General features: G+C 47.4%; 11 non-coding genes and 1 pseudogene across 11 annotated transcripts; all 12 read left to right on the top strand.

Moving 5' to 3' along the window:
• Positions 1-7983: 7983 nt before the first annotated feature.
• LOC133426487 (5S ribosomal RNA) lies at positions 7984-8102 on the top strand. The gene has a single exon (XR_009771807.1). It is a non-coding gene; the product is annotated as a 5S ribosomal RNA (ribosomal RNA).
• Positions 8103-8301: 199 nt separating this feature from the next.
• Positions 8302-8420, top strand: LOC133426832 (5S ribosomal RNA). Its single transcript, XR_009772118.1, has one exon. It is a non-coding gene; the product is annotated as a 5S ribosomal RNA (ribosomal RNA).
• Positions 8421-8637: 217 nt separating this feature from the next.
• Positions 8638-8756, top strand: LOC133426741 (5S ribosomal RNA). The gene has a single exon (XR_009772030.1). It is a non-coding gene; the product is annotated as a 5S ribosomal RNA (ribosomal RNA).
• Positions 8757-8955: 199 nt separating this feature from the next.
• Positions 8956-9074, top strand: LOC133426614 (5S ribosomal RNA). The gene has a single exon (XR_009771905.1). It is a non-coding gene; the product is annotated as a 5S ribosomal RNA (ribosomal RNA).
• Positions 9075-9291: 217 nt separating this feature from the next.
• LOC133426530 (5S ribosomal RNA) lies at positions 9292-9410 on the top strand (annotated as a pseudogene).
• A 199-nt stretch (positions 9411-9609) lies between these two features.
• Positions 9610-9728, top strand: LOC133426911 (5S ribosomal RNA). The gene has a single exon (XR_009772192.1). It is a non-coding gene; the product is annotated as a 5S ribosomal RNA (ribosomal RNA).
• A 199-nt stretch (positions 9729-9927) lies between these two features.
• LOC133426777 (5S ribosomal RNA) lies at positions 9928-10046 on the top strand. The gene has a single exon (XR_009772065.1). It is a non-coding gene; the product is annotated as a 5S ribosomal RNA (ribosomal RNA).
• Positions 10047-10263: 217 nt separating this feature from the next.
• On the top strand, positions 10264-10382 carry LOC133426967 (5S ribosomal RNA). The gene has a single exon (XR_009772245.1). It is a non-coding gene; the product is annotated as a 5S ribosomal RNA (ribosomal RNA).
• A 6016-nt stretch (positions 10383-16398) lies between these two features.
• On the top strand, positions 16399-16517 carry LOC133426427 (5S ribosomal RNA). The gene has a single exon (XR_009771754.1). It is a non-coding gene; the product is annotated as a 5S ribosomal RNA (ribosomal RNA).
• Positions 16518-16734: 217 nt separating this feature from the next.
• LOC133426431 (5S ribosomal RNA) lies at positions 16735-16853 on the top strand. Its single transcript, XR_009771757.1, has one exon. It is a non-coding gene; the product is annotated as a 5S ribosomal RNA (ribosomal RNA).
• Positions 16854-17052: 199 nt separating this feature from the next.
• On the top strand, positions 17053-17171 carry LOC133426656 (5S ribosomal RNA). The gene has a single exon (XR_009771946.1). It is a non-coding gene; the product is annotated as a 5S ribosomal RNA (ribosomal RNA).
• A 199-nt stretch (positions 17172-17370) lies between these two features.
• On the top strand, positions 17371-17489 carry LOC133426815 (5S ribosomal RNA). Its single transcript, XR_009772101.1, has one exon. It is a non-coding gene; the product is annotated as a 5S ribosomal RNA (ribosomal RNA).
• Positions 17490-17500: the final 11 nt, after the last annotated feature.

The following is a 17500-nucleotide window of genomic DNA, read 5'->3' as shown; positions in this document are numbered from 1 at the left end:
ACTTAAATTAACGTAATTAGGCTCAACAATCACTTGCTGGCCACTCAAAATATACAAAACCACAAATACCTAAATAAACAGAACCAACAAACACACAAAACAACAACTAATAAACCAAGTCCCACACTGTTTTCTCTCACATACACACGCGCACACACACACAGACACTAAAATGTGGCTCAACAGCAAACAGCGTGCGGAGCAGCAATACGCCCAGCCAGCCAGCAGTCAGCCAGGCAGAGTGAACACGGGCCGGGTCAGCCGTGACAGCGGTGGTTAGCTCGAGCAAGCAGTCATTCAGCAGCCCAAAGCGGCGTCTGACGTCACGGAGCTCCGAAGCGACACGGTGCTCCGGCAAGACAAAGCAGCTCCAAAAGAAGGCAAAGAAGCAGGGGTTTAGCGGTGGCTACATGGACATCTTCAACCTATAATAAACAAACATAACGTAAGAACCTACAAGTGGCTGGAGGAGAGACCCATTGTCACTGAACACATACCGATCAGGCAGTCCTGGCCAATACGGCATGGAGAGAGGTGTAAGCGCAGCCCATGCGCAACCGGCAGTAAACAGTGAGTGGCGCACAGAACGGTGAGCAGCATAAGCAGCATGCAGCCAGCAGCAACACCCAAGAGAGCCTCTACTACACAAAATAACTATAATTAGCACTAAATGGGAGAATCGTGGAGAGAAGTGCAGCCGCAGCTCACCTACCACCCAGGGGCGGAAGCGACGGACGTCAGGTGACAATGAAGCCCAGCCTCCGGGAGCAAGAGAAAGACAGGTATGCAACTCCCCTTTTATACCGTCACTAAAAGTGACGTCACAGGACCGAGGACTGTCCTGCTACAATCTGCCCCCCGCAATTAAATCGTCGTCCCGACGATTGAACAAGACAAAAAAAACAAACTTAACTCCATGGCCTAAATAGCGCAGCAACAGCATTCGACACAGGGGCAGGAGGAATACTACGTCCGTGGTCAGCGGCTCCTACCGGCCGAGGGAGATGGTAGACATTGGAATGGTGGCCTGCGGTTGATCTAGCGGTCCGCCGGACATGTTCTCCACCGACAGGGGGAGGGGCAGAGGGACCTGGGACCATCGGAACAGGTTCTACCAACAAAGATGGCTCAGACGGGACTGGGTCTGGCAAGCGAGGGATGGTGTGGGCCACAGCTTCAGCCTGGGCAGTTGTAGGCCATGGGTTCGCTGACCTCACGACCAACCAATCACCATCAAAAAAACGTTCATCCTCTGCCTGCAGTTGTTCAGGGGGAGGTGGGGGAGAAACCGCAGTGGAAGGTGGAGGATTGACCCCAACCACGGCCTTCAGCAACGAGCGATGAACCTGTCTGACTTTGGTCAGATCATCCCTCGGCGCAATGGTGTAGACTGACCCCCCTTCCCTTGGTGCCCTCAAGACGAGATACATTACTGAAGCCCACTGATCTTGGATTTTGTGTCTTCCCCGTACACCAAGGTGCCGTAACCATACCAACTGGCCCTCCTCCAAACGAACTTCTCGAACATGTTGATCATGGTTGTTTTTACGGCGCTCCGCCGCAGCCTTCAACCGATCCCGGGCGCCCTCGAACGCCACTTGCAAGCGGACTTGATGTTCCTCAACCCACTCATGGACATAGCCACCAACAGGATCCCCTACCCGGCCGAGCAGGAAATCGACTGGAAGTCTCGGCTCTTGGCCGAACATCAACAGGAAAGGAGACTCACCGGTTGCCTGGTGTGGGGTGGTGTTGTAAGCATACAAGACCTGGGGGAGACAGGAGCTCCAATCATGCTTTCGAGACACGGGCAATGTACGCAGAAGATCGTGAAGTGTTCTATTGAACCGCTCGCATTGCCCGTTCCCAGAAGGATGGTACGGCGTGGTGCGAGTCTTTTTGATGCCATACAACACACACAACTGCTGAATGAGAGACCCCTCAAAACACCGTCCCTGGTCTGAGTGGATGCGAGCAGGGACACCAAATCTAGAGAACCACTCAGCAACCAAGACTTGAGCAACAGTAGTCGCCCTCTGATCACGAGTGGGGACCGCCCATGTGTACTTAGTAAAGACATCAGTCATTACCAGAACGTTCTCCATACCATTACGGCTTGGCTCCAAAACCGTAAAGTCCATGGCAAGGATCTCATTGGGCCGAGAGGCCAACAAGTGTCCCATAAACGTGCGAGCCGCTGGTCGACTCATCTTGGCCACCTGGCACCTTTCACAGGCCTGACACCACTGTGCCACATCAGCAGACATGCTGGGCCAATAACACCGCTGGCGCAAAAGCTCCAAGGTTCTCTCTACCCCTTGGTGGCCATGACCCTGGTGAACTTCTGTGAGCACCTCTGTTTTTAACGCTGCAGGCAACAACAGCTGCAAGATAACCTCGGCCCCATCTGGCCGGAAAACCTGGCGGTACAGAAGGCCATCCCTTTCGACCAACCGGTCCCACTGCTGCAACAACACCAAGGCCGACCGAGACAGTTGTTTCCGCTCATGTGTATTGGGACGTTGTTTACGTACCCAGAAAGCCAAAGCTTCCTGGATGACAGGATCAGTTTGCTGGAGTGTGGCAATGTCAGATGGGGGATGGTGGGGCAAGGCTGCCACAGTGGCTTGGACAGCATTTACCTTGTCCACCTGCAAGGCCTGCTGCAAGGGCTGAGGGAGCACTGCGCCACGGACCAGGGCTTGCATGTCCTGCGTCTCGGGAGCATGCTGGCGAGACAGGGCGTCAGCATTCTGATTGCTCCGGCCAGAACGGTACTTCAGCTCAAAATCAAAGGAGGCAAGCTGGGCTGCCCAGCGCTGTTCGGTAGCCCCCAGCTTGGCAGACGACAGGTGACTCAATGGGTTGTTGTCGGTATAAACAACGCATTTGTGACCCAACAAGTACTCCCGAAATTTTTCGGTCATCGCCCACTTGAGCGCTAGAAATTCCAACTTCATGGAACTGTAATTACGCATGTTGCGCTCAGTGGGCCTCAAGCCACGGCTGGCATAGGCTATAGGCCGAACCTTCCCATCCTGTTCCTGTGACAGCACAGCTCCAAGACCACCATAGCTGGCGTCCACCTCCAGGATGAATGGAAGGGTGAAATCGGCGTACGCCAAGACAGGTGCAGACACCAGGCGAGCTTTCAATTCGTCAAAGCTACGACGACACTCCTCTGACCAACGACCAGCGACAGTTTGATCTACCCGCTTGGACTTGAGGCCTGCCAGCTCTGCCACCAGCCTGTGAAGAGGTGCGGCGAGCTTCGCGAAACCCTCCACGAAACGGCGGTAGTAGCTGGCGAAGCCAAGGAAGGAACGCAGATCTGAAAGGGTGGCAGGGGAGGGCCAGCTGGAAACGGCCTCGATCTTACTGGGGTCCGTGGAGACACCTCGATCCGAAATTACATGCCCCAGGTAACGCACTTCCTGCTGGAAGAAGGCACACTTTTTGAGTTTCACCTTCAGCCCTTCGTGCCGCAAACGCCCCAGCACCCCACCCAACCTCTCCAGATGTTGCTCAATGGTAGAGGAGAAGACCACAATGTCGTCGAGGTAAAGCAGCAAGGATTGACACTGTTGATCACCAAAAATCCGTTGCATCAACCTCTGGAAGGTGCTGGGGGCGTTGCATAGCCCGAAGGGCATCCGGTTCCACTCAAAAAGGCCAAAGGGGGTACAGAAAGCTGTCTTAGGACGATCTGACACGGCCACAGGGACCTGATTGTAACCAGAAGCCAAATCCATGGTAGAGAACCAACGTGCTCCAGTCAACGCATCCAAGGATTCATCAATCCGGGGCAAAGGAAAGGCGTCCTTCCTAGTTTTAGCGTTCAAAAGTCGGTAGTCAACACACATGCGCAAGCTGTCATCCTTCTTTTTAACGAGTACAATTGGGGAGGCGTAAGGACTGCTGCTCTCCCGAATTACTTGCGCACCAAGAAGTTGATTGATGTGATCTTTAACAAGCTCGTACTCAGATGGTGGGATCCTGCGATACCGCTGTCGCACAGGAATGTCATCAAGGAGCGGGATCTCATGAGCAATCAAGTCAGTGCACCCTAGGTCCCCATCATGGACTGAGAAGATGGAATGAAACTGACCCAGGAGTGCCCTGACCTCACCCTGCGCTTCTTTTGGCAAATGACCCAACTCCAACTCTGCTATCTGGTCCTGCACTGGTGAAGAAGCAGACTGAGAGAACATGGTAGCCACCACAGGTGACTCCTCAGTAACACCAGTGGGCAAACTCACCACACATACCTCCTCTAAGGTCCCAACCCGGGTATGGGGATAGAGGAGCACGTCTGAACAGCCTACATTTACAATGGGAATGTAGGCAGTGCCCCGTATCACTGGCACTAGAGCAGGGGAAGCAAGCAGGCCGGCGGGCAGGCCAGCCTCTGGAGGCTCAAACAGTGCTGTGGTGCCAGCATACTGCTCTGAACATGTGGATGCCACAATTTTCAATGTACCACCTGGGATACGACAAGTCTTTTTACCACGTACCTTGACTTTCCCAGCTGCCTGACCAACTAAAACGCTGGCTTCATGGCACTTCTGAAGGGCCTGTGTGACGAGTTTGGGGGCCTCGGATACTACTGGCAGGTCGAACAAAGCTAGGCCATACTGCCCAAAAAGTTCTCCATAACACCTACGGATGACATTCATCCCCAGAACACCTGGGACCAGTGAGGACACACCACCAGGGGGGTCCTTGACCACCAAAATCCCACAAGCGGGCAACAGCTTTCCACAAAGCTCCACCTGTAACTCCAAGTAGCCGATGTAAGGGATGGCAAGACCATTAGCTGCTCTGAGCTGCAGCCAGTGACAAAATTTGAGCCGCTCTTGGCCCCAAGGCTCGAACTGCTGGCGGAAAAGAGACTCCGTGATGGTCGACACCATAGACCCGGTATCCACCAGGCAAGAAACTACGACCCCTCCCATACTCACACTTAAATGAGGACAAGATGACATGAGCTTGGACACTTCCACGTCACCCGCACCTGGAACCGAGCCTGGAATTGCCCCCTCCGAACTGTGGCTCTGCAGTACGGTGGGTGCTAGTTTCCCGGTAACTGGGCGGAGTGAGGCGGCCTACTTGGCTGAGAGGCCGACAAGGGAGGTTGAGTGCGGGCGGAAGCGCGAACGCCATCACACTCCCTGGCGATGTGACCTGATTGCTGACATCTCCTACAAATAATGGGGCCACGAAAAGCTGTTCGGTTGGGTTGCTGGGAGCCCTGCAGGCGGGAAATGCTCTGAGTCAGTTGGTTCAACTGCTCCTGTTGCAACTTTAGCATTTCTCTCATCTCCTGAAGCTCAGAGGACTGCGGGGGACCAACACTGACTTGACGGCTGCCCTGGACCACACACTGAGCACCAAAGACAGAGGGGACGGAATGACTACGACCCCTAACACCTCCAGGTAAGCCCTCTCGTTCCCACCTGATCGCCTCACCTCTAGCCTCCAGCAAGGTAGAGGTAGGCTGCCTGCGCACAAACTGCTTCAACTCCCGACGAAGTGACCCATCCAGTACGTGCTCTACAAACTGGTCACGTAACAAAACCTCTGCGTTGGGTATGCCGCTGGGTGCACGCTGCTTCACGGATGTCATGAGGCTCATCAACGCAAGTGAAAACTCTAATAGAGTCTCTCCCTCGTGCTGCCGTCGAGAGAAAAAGGCCTCTTGTAACGCTACATATGACTCTGCGCACCCATATAACTCTTGTAATGCTTCAATGATCTTAGCCGGGTCTGAACGTTCCTCACTGGGACGGTATTTTATTTCCTCACGTGCCTCCCCCTCTAAGTGGTCAAATAGGAAGAAAGCCTGATCGGATGTGGACAAATGACGTGCTCTCATACAGGCTTGCACCTCCTCCAGCCACTCGGCCAACCCTGTGCCTGACTTTCCCCTAAAGGTGGGACACCTCCTGTCCCGTGGCACAAAAATCAGTCTCTCTGTCGGGGGAGCACTGACAGCAGGGGGTGCAGCGGGTGGGGGAGAGACTGGGGGTGCAATACTAGGGCCGGGCACAGCCATAACCTGTTCCTGTCTTAGCCTGTCATTATCTGTTCTCAGTTGAGCTATTAACTCTCTTAGCTCCTGCAACTCCTCCTCCATTGTAACGACTTTCCCTACCGTGAAGGTGGAACCAGGGGAAAGGGGAAGTGGAGTTGCAGGTCCACCAAACCAGCTGCTGCTTTGCCTTGAAAGAAAAAGAAAAAGTACAAGTCAGACACCAAAACAAAAACACAGCCACAGTTTTTTTTCTTCTTTTTCTAAAGGAAAAACAAACCAAAAAATAGAACACACGTCTCTGCTCTCAGATTGAATCCTGCCAACAAACGCCAGATTGTGGCGTCACGAAGAGGTAGTTTTTAGTCAGAGTTGTATTTTAAACGATTTGTACTGTTGCCAAACAACGCCACCCTGGGAGTTTCACCCAGGGAAATTAAAGTAAGCTATTTCAGAAGACAAAAAGCACTCAGGTTCATCACAAAGGGAGGCAGAGACGGTGCTTCAATTTATACAAAAATAGGTTTGTTTTTATTCAATTGTTTCGTTTTAAAAATGATCTATTAAAGGAAATCATTCGAGGGGAGGTTTAAAAGGGGACCAATCAGGGCTGAGACTTTCTGGTGTGGATGGGTCAACTAAGAGGGGATACTTAAAACACCACACGTGCAATAAAATAAATAAAGTGAAAAACTTAAACACAGCACACAACAAAAGGCAGGGGCACCACCACCGGACACCAATCCACCACCGTCAGCTCAGCACCTGAGAGGGAGGAAATCAGAGGACAGTTAGGGAACAAATTAACACAAATTAACACAAAAAGGAAATTAATAGACTTAAATTAACGTAATTAGGCTCAACAATCACTTGCTGGCCACTCAAAATATACAAAACCACAAATACCTAAATAAACAGAACCAACAAACACACAAAACAACAACTAATAAACCAAGTCCCACACTGTTTTCTCTCACATACACACGCGCACACACACACAGACACTAAAATGTGGCTCAACAGCAAACAGCGTGCGGAGCAGCAATACGCCCAGCCAGCCAGCAGTCAGCCAGGCAGAGTGAACACGGGCCGGGTCAGCCGTGACAGCGGTGGTTAGCTCGAGCAAGCAGTCATTCAGCAGCCCAAAGCGGCGTCTGACGTCACGGAGCTCCGAAGCGACACGGTGCTCCGGCAAGACAAAGCAGCTCCAAAAGAAGGCAAAGAAGCAGGGGTTTAGCGGTGGCTACATGGACATCTTCAACCTATAATAAACAAACATAACGTAAGAACCTACAAGTGGCTGGAGGAGAGACCCATTGTCACTGAACACATACCGATCAGGCAGTCCTGGCCAATACGGCATGGAGAGAGGTGTAAGCGCAGCCCATGCGCAACCGGCAGTAAACAGTGAGTGGCGCACAGAACGGTGAGCAGCATAAGCAGCATGCAGCCAGCAGCAACACCCAAGAGAGCCTCTACTACACAAAATAACTATAATTAGCACTAAATGGGAGAATCGTGGAGAGAAGTGCAGCCGCAGCTCACCTACCACCCAGGGGCGGAAGCGACGGACGTCAGGTGACAATGAAGCCCAGCCTCCGGGAGCAAGAGAAAGACAGGTATGCAACTCCCCTTTTATACCGTCACTAAAAGTGACGTCACAGGACCGAGGACTGTCCTGCTACATAAGCAGGGTCGGGCCTGGTTAGTACTTGGATGGGAGACCGCCTGGGAATACCAGGTGCTGTAAGCTTTTTCAACCAGCAGAGAACGCTCTCGCTTAATCTACCCACACATATTTCAACGTGGTAACAGCGACAGCTAACGTCCTAAAGTGTTTTGCACATGGTTAAGGCACTTTAACTCCAACAAATAAAAAAAACAAATCTATGACTTATATTCTATGACTTATCTTCAACTCCATACAAGAGGTATTTCAAGCTGCAGCTTCAGCTTACGGCCATACCAGCCTGGATGCGTCCAATCTCATCTGATCTCGGAAGCTAAGCAGGGTCGGGCCTGGTTAGTACTTGGATGGGAGACCGCCTGGGAATACAGGGTGCTGTAAGCTTTTTCAACCAGCAGAGAGCGCTCTCGCTTAATCTACCCACACATATTTCAACGTGGTAACAGCGACAGCTCACGTCCTAAAGTCTTTTGCACATGGTTAAGGCACTTTAACTACAAAAAAAAAAAACAACAAATCTATGACTTATATTCTATGACTTATCTTCAACTCCATACAAGAGGTATTTCAAGCTGCAGCTTCTGCTTACTGCCATACCAGCCTGGATGCGCCCGATCTCGTCTGATCTCGGAAGCTAAGCAGGGTGGGGCCTGGTTAGTACTTGGATGGGAGACCGCCTGGGAATACCAGGTGCTGTAAGCTTTTTCAACCTGCAGAGAACGCTCTCGCTTAATCTAACCACATATATTTCAACGTGGTAACAGCGAAAGCTCACGTCCTAAAGTGTTTTGCACATGGTTAAGGCACTTTAACTCCAACAAATAAGCGCTTCTAAATTATTATCACCAACAAATCAATGACTTATATTATATGACTTATCTTCAACTCCATATAAGAGGTATTTCAAGCTGCAGCTTCTGCTAACGGCCATACCAGCCTGGATGCGCCCGATCTCGTCTGATCTCGGAAGCTAAGCAGGGTCGGGCCTGGTTAGTACTTGGATGGGAGACCGCCTGGGAATACCAGGTGCTGTAAGCTTTTTCAACCAGCAGAGAACGGTCTCGCTTAATCTAGCCACACATATTTCAACGTGGTAACAGCGACAGCTCACGTCCTAAAGTGTTTTGCACATGGTTAAGGCACTTTAACTCCAACAAATAAAACCAACAAATCAATGACTTATATTCTATGACTTATCTTCAACTCCATATAAGAGGTATTTCAAGCTGCAGCTTCTGCTTACGGCCATACCAGCCTGGATGCGCCCGATCTCATCTGATCTCGGAAGCTAAGCAGGGTCGGGCCTGGTTAGTACTTGGATGGGAGACCGCCTGGGAATACCAGGTGCTGTAAGCTTTTTCAACCAGCAGAGAACGGTCTCGCTTAATCTACCCACACATATTTCAACGTGGTAACAGTGACAGCTCACGTCCAAAAGTGTTTTTCACATGGTTAAGGCACTTTAACTCCAACAAATAAGCGCTTCTAAATTATTATCACCAACAAATCAATGACTTGTATTATATGACTTATCTTCAACTCCATATAAGAGGTATTTCAAGCTGCAGCTTCTGCTAACGACCATACCAGCCTGGATGCGCCAGATCTAGTCTGATTTCGGAAGCTAAGCAGGGTCGGGCCTGGTTAGTACTTGGATGGGAGACCGCCTGGGAATACCAGGTGCTGTAAGCTTTTTCAACCAGCAGAGAGCGCTCTCGCTTAATCTACCCACACATATTTCAACGTGGTAACAGCGACAGCTCACGTCCTAAAGTGTTTTGCACATGGTTAAGGCACTTTAACTCCAACAAATAAAACCAACAAATCAATTACTTATATTCTATGACTTATCTTCAACTCCATATAAGAGGTATTTCAAGCTGCAGCTTCTGCTTACGGCCATACCAGCCTGGATGCGCCCGATCTCGTCTGATCTCGGAAGCTAAGCAGGGTCGGGCCTGGTTAGTACTTGGATGGGAGACCGCCTGGGAATACCAGGTGCTTTAAGCTTTTTCAACCAGCAGAGAGCGCTCTCGCTTAATCTACCCACACATATTTCAACGTGGTAAGAGCGACAGCTCACGTCCAAAAGTGTTTTGCACATGGTTAAGGCACTTTAACTCCAACAAATAAAACCAACAAATCAATTACTTATATTCTATGACTTATCTTCAACTCCATATAAGAGGTATTTCAAGCTGCAGCTTCTGCTTACGGCCATACCAGCCTGGATGCGCCCGATCTCGTCTGATCTCGGAAGCTAAGCAGGGTCGGGCCTGGTTAGTACTTGGATGGGAGACCGCCTCGGAATACCAGGTGCTGTAAGCTTTTTCAACCAGCAGAGAGCGCTCTCGCTTAATCTACCCACACATATTTCAACGTGGTAACAGTGACAGCTCACGTCCAAAAGTGTTTTTCACATGGTTAAGGCACTTTAACTCCAACAAATAAGCGCTTCTAAATTATTATCACCAACAAATCAATGACTTGTATTATATGACTTATCTTCAACTCCATATAAGAAGTATTTCAAGCTGCAGCTTCTGCTTATGGCCATACCAGCCTGGATGCGCCCGATCTCGTCTGATCTCGGAAGCTAAGCAGGGTCGGGCCTGGTTTGTACTTGGATGGGAGACCGCCTGGGAATACCAGGTGCTGTAATCTTTTTCAACCAGCAGAGAGCGCTCTCGCTTAATCTACCAGCAGCTTAATCTACTTGGCCCCCGCCCAGCGACGGAGGACCAAGGCAGCAATGCCCCCCCAGCGCAGACAGCCACCCCCCACCCAGGCAGGGCCGGGCCCTCCGGGTGGGACCCCCACGTCCACGGCCCCGCCCCCCCCCCCGGGAGGCCCGGAGACGCCCCAGCCACAGCCCCCCGCCCGAGCCCTCCCCAGCCACCCCCCCCCACCGCCATGAGGTAACCCCCCCCACAGGCCCCCAAGGCCCCCACCGGCTAGGGACAGGGCCCCGCGGCCCCCCCCACCGCCCCCCAGGGGCCACCAGAGGCCCGCGCCCCAGACCCCCCAAGCCGACCCCCAACCCCAAGGGCTACGAGATCACCACCCCCCCGCCCCCACTAGGTAACGAAGCCAATAAACGGGGACCACAGAGAGTGCAATTCAGCCGAATGTTGTTCAGTGGAGGCAGACATTATCTCACTACTAATATGATCTGATAAAAGATTCCTAAAATGGTTGATACATAAACTGGATTTTTGTTTCCAATTTACTAAAATGTTTTTTTTTGCGATACATAAGGCAGTGAGAACCCGGTGTGTCCAATTAGGATCTATTTGAGTGTCTCCCAGGTGACCTAATATACATACCGTGGGGCACACTGGGATTCTGTGGTTGATCCATGTGGATAAATCCTCACAAATCTCCTTCCAGAACCTCTGTACCGGTGTACAGAACCATAAAGCATGCATATGATTATCTGGGGTGTTCTCTGTGCACTGTGAACAGATATTAGAGGTGACAAAGCCCATCTGGAACATCCTTTGTCCAGTATAATGTATTCTATGAAGAACTTTGTACTGTATAAGTTGTAGGTTTGGGTTTTTAGTCATAGTAAACGTATTTAAGCATATTTGTGACCAAGAAAACTGGTCGGTATTAAGAGAGAGATCCGCCTCCCACTTAGAGATCGGGAGAGAGACTGAATCGTCCAGTTTAGACACTAACCTGTAGAGTTTTGATAACAACTTTAAAGTGCTTAGATTCAATAAATCTATTATCTTAGCGGGAAGTTGTAAATTTAATTGGCTAATTTTGTATGTTTTATTTATTATTGCCTTAAGTTGTTGATACTCTAAAAATTTATTCCTGCTAACTCCGTATTGAACAATAAGTGTATTGAAAGGTACAAACTGTCCTCCTACAATTACGTGCTGTAAGTACCGTATTCCTTGATCTCTCCATTGAACGAAGTTAACCATCTTTTTATCATTTTTCACGATGTCTGGGTTGTTCCATATGGGTGTACGGTCACATGGAAAAAGTGAAATTTTAGCTATTTTAAGAAATTCCCACCAAGCTGATAAAGTTGTGCTAATATTAATGCTATATTCCTGCTAACTCCGTATTGAACAATAAGTGTATTGAAAGGTACAAACTGTCCTCCTACAATTACGTGCTGTAAGTACCGTATTCCTTGATCTCTCCATTGAACGAAGTTAACCATCTTTTTATCATTTTTCACGATGTCTGGGTTGTTCCATATGGGTGTACGGTCACATGGAAAAAGTGAAATTTTAGCTATTTTAAGAAATTCCCACCAAGCTGATAAAGTTGTGCTAATATTAATGCTTTTGAAACATTGATGACGTTTGATACTTTGACTAATAAATGGTAACTCTGAGATTTCTAGTTCATTACAAAACACTTGCTCTGAGTCCAGCCATTGACTATCTAAAGGATGATCTTTTGACCATTTTACAATATACTGTAACTTACTGGCTATGAAGTAATACTGAAAATTAGGTAATTCTAAACCTCCATATTCTTTGGATTTTTGCAATGTCTTTAAACTAATACGTGGAGTTTTATTTTTCCACAGAAATTTTGATACATATGAGTCCAACGATTTAAACCAGGAAAGAGGGGGTTTGCATGGTATCATTGAGAAAAAATAATTTACTTTTGGTAAAACCATCATTTTAATGGTGGCTATTCTACCCATGAGCGAAATGGGGAGAGAGCTCCATCTGGAAAGATCATCTTCTATTTTCTTTATAAGCTGAACATGATTTAATTTTATTAACTCTGACAGCCTAGGGGAGATGTTTATGCCTAAATATCTAATGTTCCCTGATTGTAATTGAGTATTGGTTATATTCCTAAAATTGCAGTTAACACACAAAACAGTGGATTTAGACCAATTAATAGAATAATCAGACAGAGATGAAAATCCCTCTATAAGTGCAATTGTCTGTGATAGTGAAGATCGTGAGTTCTGGAGGAAGAGGAGTACGTCATCCGCATAAAGACTAATTTTGTGCTCTAATATTTTACATTGTATACCTTTAATATTTTGATTTTGTCTAATAGCTGCTGCTAAAGGTTCAATAAATATTGCAAATAATGAGGGAGAGAGAGGGCAACCCTGTCTAGTGCCTCTTTGCAAGGTAAAACTTGTAGAGATTTGATCATTTGTCCTTACACGTGCCTTGGGAGAGCTGTATAATATTTTTATCCAGTCAATGAAAGATTCGCCAAATCCAAATTTATGCAAAGTTGCCAATAGAAACTTCCAATTTACCTTATCAAATGCTTTTTCCGCGTCTAAGGATATAATAGTAGTCTCCTGTTTATTGATACTCGAATAGTCTATAATATTTAATAATCTGCGAATATTAGTAGACGAATGTCTACCTTTAATGAAGCCTGTTTGATCCGGATGTATAATAGAAGGGGTGACTCTTTTCAGACGTTCAGTAATGGCCTTGCTAATTATTTTAAGGTCTACATTTATCAATGAAATTGGGCGGTAGCTCGATGGGAGCAAGGGATCCTTGTCCGGTTTTAATAAAAGACTAATATTAGCAGAGTTCATATTTAAGGGTAAGCTTTTATTCTCCCTAGCATTTAGAATCATTTTATAAAATGTTGGTGCTAATATACTCCAGAATTCCTTGTAAAATTCAGCTGGGAAACCATCTGGGCCCGGAGCTTTATTATTGGGCATATGTTGAAGAGCTTCATGGAGTTCTCCTATTGAGAGCGGTGAGTCTAAATTCATAACCTGTTCCTGATGTAACTTCGGCAGATTAATGTCTCCAATAAACTCATTAATGGATTGATCAGATGGTTCAATTTGTGACGAGTATAATTTATAGTAAAAGTCTCTAAAGACTGAATTTATTAAACAGGGGTCATGTGTAACTCCCCCTGACTGGTCCTTAATGGATGTTATGGTTGTTTTTTCTTTGTTTATTTTTAATTGATTGGCTAAGTATTTTCCCGATCTGTTAGCATGTGCAAAGTTTTCCAGGCGAAGCCTTTGTACTAGAAACTGCGTTTTTGCGTCAATTATTTTATTTAATTCTATTTTAGTTTTCCTTATTCTGTTAAGGATACGTTCGTCTGCAGAGGTCTGGAAGGCCTCCTCTAGCGTCTTTATTTCACACTCTAATTCTTTTGTTTTTAAGTTGTCTTTTTTTTTCTTATTTGAAGAAAAGGAAATTATTTTGCCTCGCATTACTGCTTTTCCTGCTTCCCATAGAACGCTCGCTGATATTTCCGGCTGGTCGTTATTTTGTAAAAATATATCCCATTCTTTCTTAAAAAAATTAATAAAGTCGGGGTCTTTGAGCAATGATGTATTAAATCTCCAAACTTTGGAGGATGATACGCTCCCCCTCTTCCCCAGAGTGAAAGAAACAGGTGCGTGATCGCTAATAATGATTGGGTGAATTTGTGATTCTGAGATATCTCTCATCAGAGAGCTACTGACTAAAAAATAATCTAACCTAGAATATGAGTGATGAACGGCTGAGAAAAAAGTGTAGTTCCTAAGGGTTGGGTGTAGAGAGCGCCATGTATCGCAAAGACCCAGATCATTCATGTATTGCTTAACAATACTTGCTGACTGCCAACTCCTGTGTCCGCCTGCATTACTGAGCCTGTCCACTCCAGGGTCCAGAACCATGTTGAAGTCTCCTCCGATGATGACTGTGTTGTCTAGGTGAGCAGAAAGTGAGGTGAAAAAAGAGTGAAAAAACGAGGAGTCATCAACATTTGGACCATATACATTAGAAATACATAAATTCAAGCTTTGAATTTGCAAGACTAAAATTAAATATCTACCCTCTGAGTCAATGTGAGTGTCCTTTACGGTGAAATTTACTCTTTTATTAATGAGAATTGCTACCCCTCTTTGTCTGGAGTTGTAACAGGCGCAGAAAACATGCGGAAATTGTGCCGTGGCCAATGCATCTACCGAAGCTTTAACTAAATGAGTTTCTTGCAGTAGGACAATGTCTGCCTGCAGAGTTTGTATATGGTTAAGAAGTTTTAATCTCTTTGCCGTGTTCCCGGCTCCGTTTACGTTCCAGGTGACAAACTTTAATTTATCCATAATCCAATCATTGAAAGTAACATTATATGTAAGTGGTAATGTTGCATGAAAAGCTGTTGTATGTGTGTGTGCCATGTTATTCTAGATGTGTGAAATGTGTGTTTGTACCAATTTACCAAACCGAGAAAGAAAGTGCAGCAGAGTGGGACATAGAGGGAAAAAAGAAAAAAAAAGGGGAAAGGGAGTGAGGTGGGGGGGAGGGAGATAATTCTAAACATGATAGAAAAAGAAATAGAGAAAGTAAAAAAAAGAGAGAGAAAGGCAATCACCAGTGTGAGCCTATAACTTACCGAGACTAGCAGAGCAAGAATTATTAATACATTAATATATGCCGAGAATATTTTATGAAACTATATCTAATCTAATCACCAAGTATTTATGTAACTATATCTAACCTAATCACCAGTTAGTAAGAAAGAAAGAAAGGAAAAGAAAGTAAATTTTGTACTCATCCTTTTTAGAAGAGCCAGGGCGTGATGTTGGAGTCGCGGTACAGTTGTCCGTTCACGTACAGCTTGTCCACTGTGATGACAGCACGAGATCCCTCCGTCATGAACCTCCTCCGGACCGGGAAGAGGACTCGGCGACGGTCCAGGATCTCCCGGGGGAACTGGTCGTTCACGGAGAACGGCAATCCGCGTAGCTGTGGCCCCCTTCTTCTCACAAGCTCTTTGTCTTTATAGTGTTCGAATTTAGCAACAATGGGCCTGGGTCTCTGGGCTTCGGGTCTTCTTCCTCCTAGGCGATGGACGCGGTGAAACGTGATGGAGTTCGCCAGGTCTTCTGGAAGCTTCAGGTGGTTCCGGATGAAATCCTGGACGGATTGTTCAGGATCCTCATCAGGTTTCTCCGGGATCCCCGAGAACACCAAGTTGTCCCTCATGGAACGAGCTTGAAGGTCTAAAACGGCCTCCTTTAAAGATTTATTTTCATTTTGGAGTCGGCTAAAACCCTCTGACATGGATTTCATCGACTTCTTCAGATTGGTGTTTTCAGCCATCAATTTTTCCACCTGCTGGTTACCGTATTCCACAGCTTCTCTTAATGACTGGAATTCCTTGTGCAGGACTTCCATCAGGGATAAACGGGAGTCATGGGAGGCCAAGCGGGTGTCAATGGACCTCAGAATGTCCTCGGTGGTATTTCCTGGAGGAGAAATTGCTCCAGGGGAATCCTCAGGACGGCAACGCTTCGGCGTGGAGGAAGCGCCGGAGGACGCGCCCCCAGACTTCTTCACCATGACAAATCTCTCAAAATACTCGTCTATAGATGCGTCTAAAGATTCGCTTTGCTCCAGGTTGGGTTCGGAATTATATAATCTAACTATAAACTACCCTTTCGTTATTTTAAACTGAGAATATAATCGTTTTTAAAGCATTTATTGAAAACGAAAGTATTACCTCGCCATGTTGGATTCTGCTGTCTCGTTCTCGCGATACTACCACATCTCGTGGTGCGTTCCTTGCTGCTGGGAATCCTCCCCTGTCTGCTGGGAATCCTCCCCTGTCTGCTGGGAATCCTCCCCTGTCTGCTGGGAATCCTCCCCTGTCTTTATGACTTATCTTCAACTACATATAAGAGGTATTTCAAGCTGCAGCTTCTGCTTACGGCCATACCAGCCTGGATGCGCCCGATCTCGTCTGATCTCGGAAGCTAAGCAGGGTCGGGCCTGGTTAGTACTTGGATGGGAGACCGCCTGGGAATACCAGGTGCTGTAAGCTTTTTCAACCAGCAGAGAGCGCTCTCGCTTAATCTACCCACACATATTTCAACGTGGTAACAGCGACAGCTCACGTCCAAAAGTGTTTTTCACATGGTTAAGGCACTTTAACTCCAACAAATAAGCGCTTCTAAATTATTATCACCAACAAATCAATGACTTATATTATATGACTTATCTTCAACTCCATATAAGAGGTATTTCAAGCAGCAGCTTCTGCTTACGGCCATACCAGCCTGGATGCGCCCGATCTTGTCTGATCTCGGAAGCTAAGCAGGGTCGGGCCTGGTTAGTACTTGGATGGGAGAACGCCTGGGAATACCAGGTGCTGTAAGCATTTTCAACCAGCAGAGAGCGCTCTCGCTTAATCTACCCACACATATTTCAACGTGGTAACAGCGACAGCTCACGTCCTAAAGTGTTTTGCACATGGTTAAGGCACTTTAACTCCAACAAATAAAACCAACAAATCAATGACTTATATTCTATGACTTATCTTCAACTCCATATAAGAGTTATTTCAAGCAGCAGATTCTGCTTACGGCCATACCAGCCTGGATGCGCCCGATCTCGTCTGATCTCGGAAGCTAAGCAGGGTCGGGCCTGGTTAGTACTTGGATGGGAGACCGCCTGGGAATACCAGGTGCTGTAAGCATTTTCAACCAGCAGAGAGCGCTCTCGCTTAATCTACCCACACATATTTCAACGTGGTAACAGCGACAGCTCACGTCCTAAAGTGTTTTGCACATGGTTAAGGCACTTTAACTCCAACAAATAAAACCAACAAATCAATGACTTATATTCTAAGACTTATCTTCAACTCCATATAAGAGGTATTTCAAGCTGCAGCTTCAGCTTACGGCCATACCAGCCTGGGTGCGCCCGATCTCGTCTGATCTCGGAAGCTAAGCAGGGTCGGGCCTGGTTAGTACTTGGATGGGAGACCGCCTGGGAATATCAGGTGCTGTAAGCTTTTTCAACCAG

Source organism: Cololabis saira, unplaced genomic scaffold (genome assembly GCF_033807715.1).
Source record: "Cololabis saira isolate AMF1-May2022 unplaced genomic scaffold, fColSai1.1 scf026, whole genome shotgun sequence".
NCBI lineage: Eukaryota > Metazoa > Chordata > Actinopteri > Beloniformes > Belonidae > Cololabis > Cololabis saira.
Note: the sequence above shows the minus strand (reverse complement) of the source record. Positions and strands in the feature narration are given on the sequence as shown.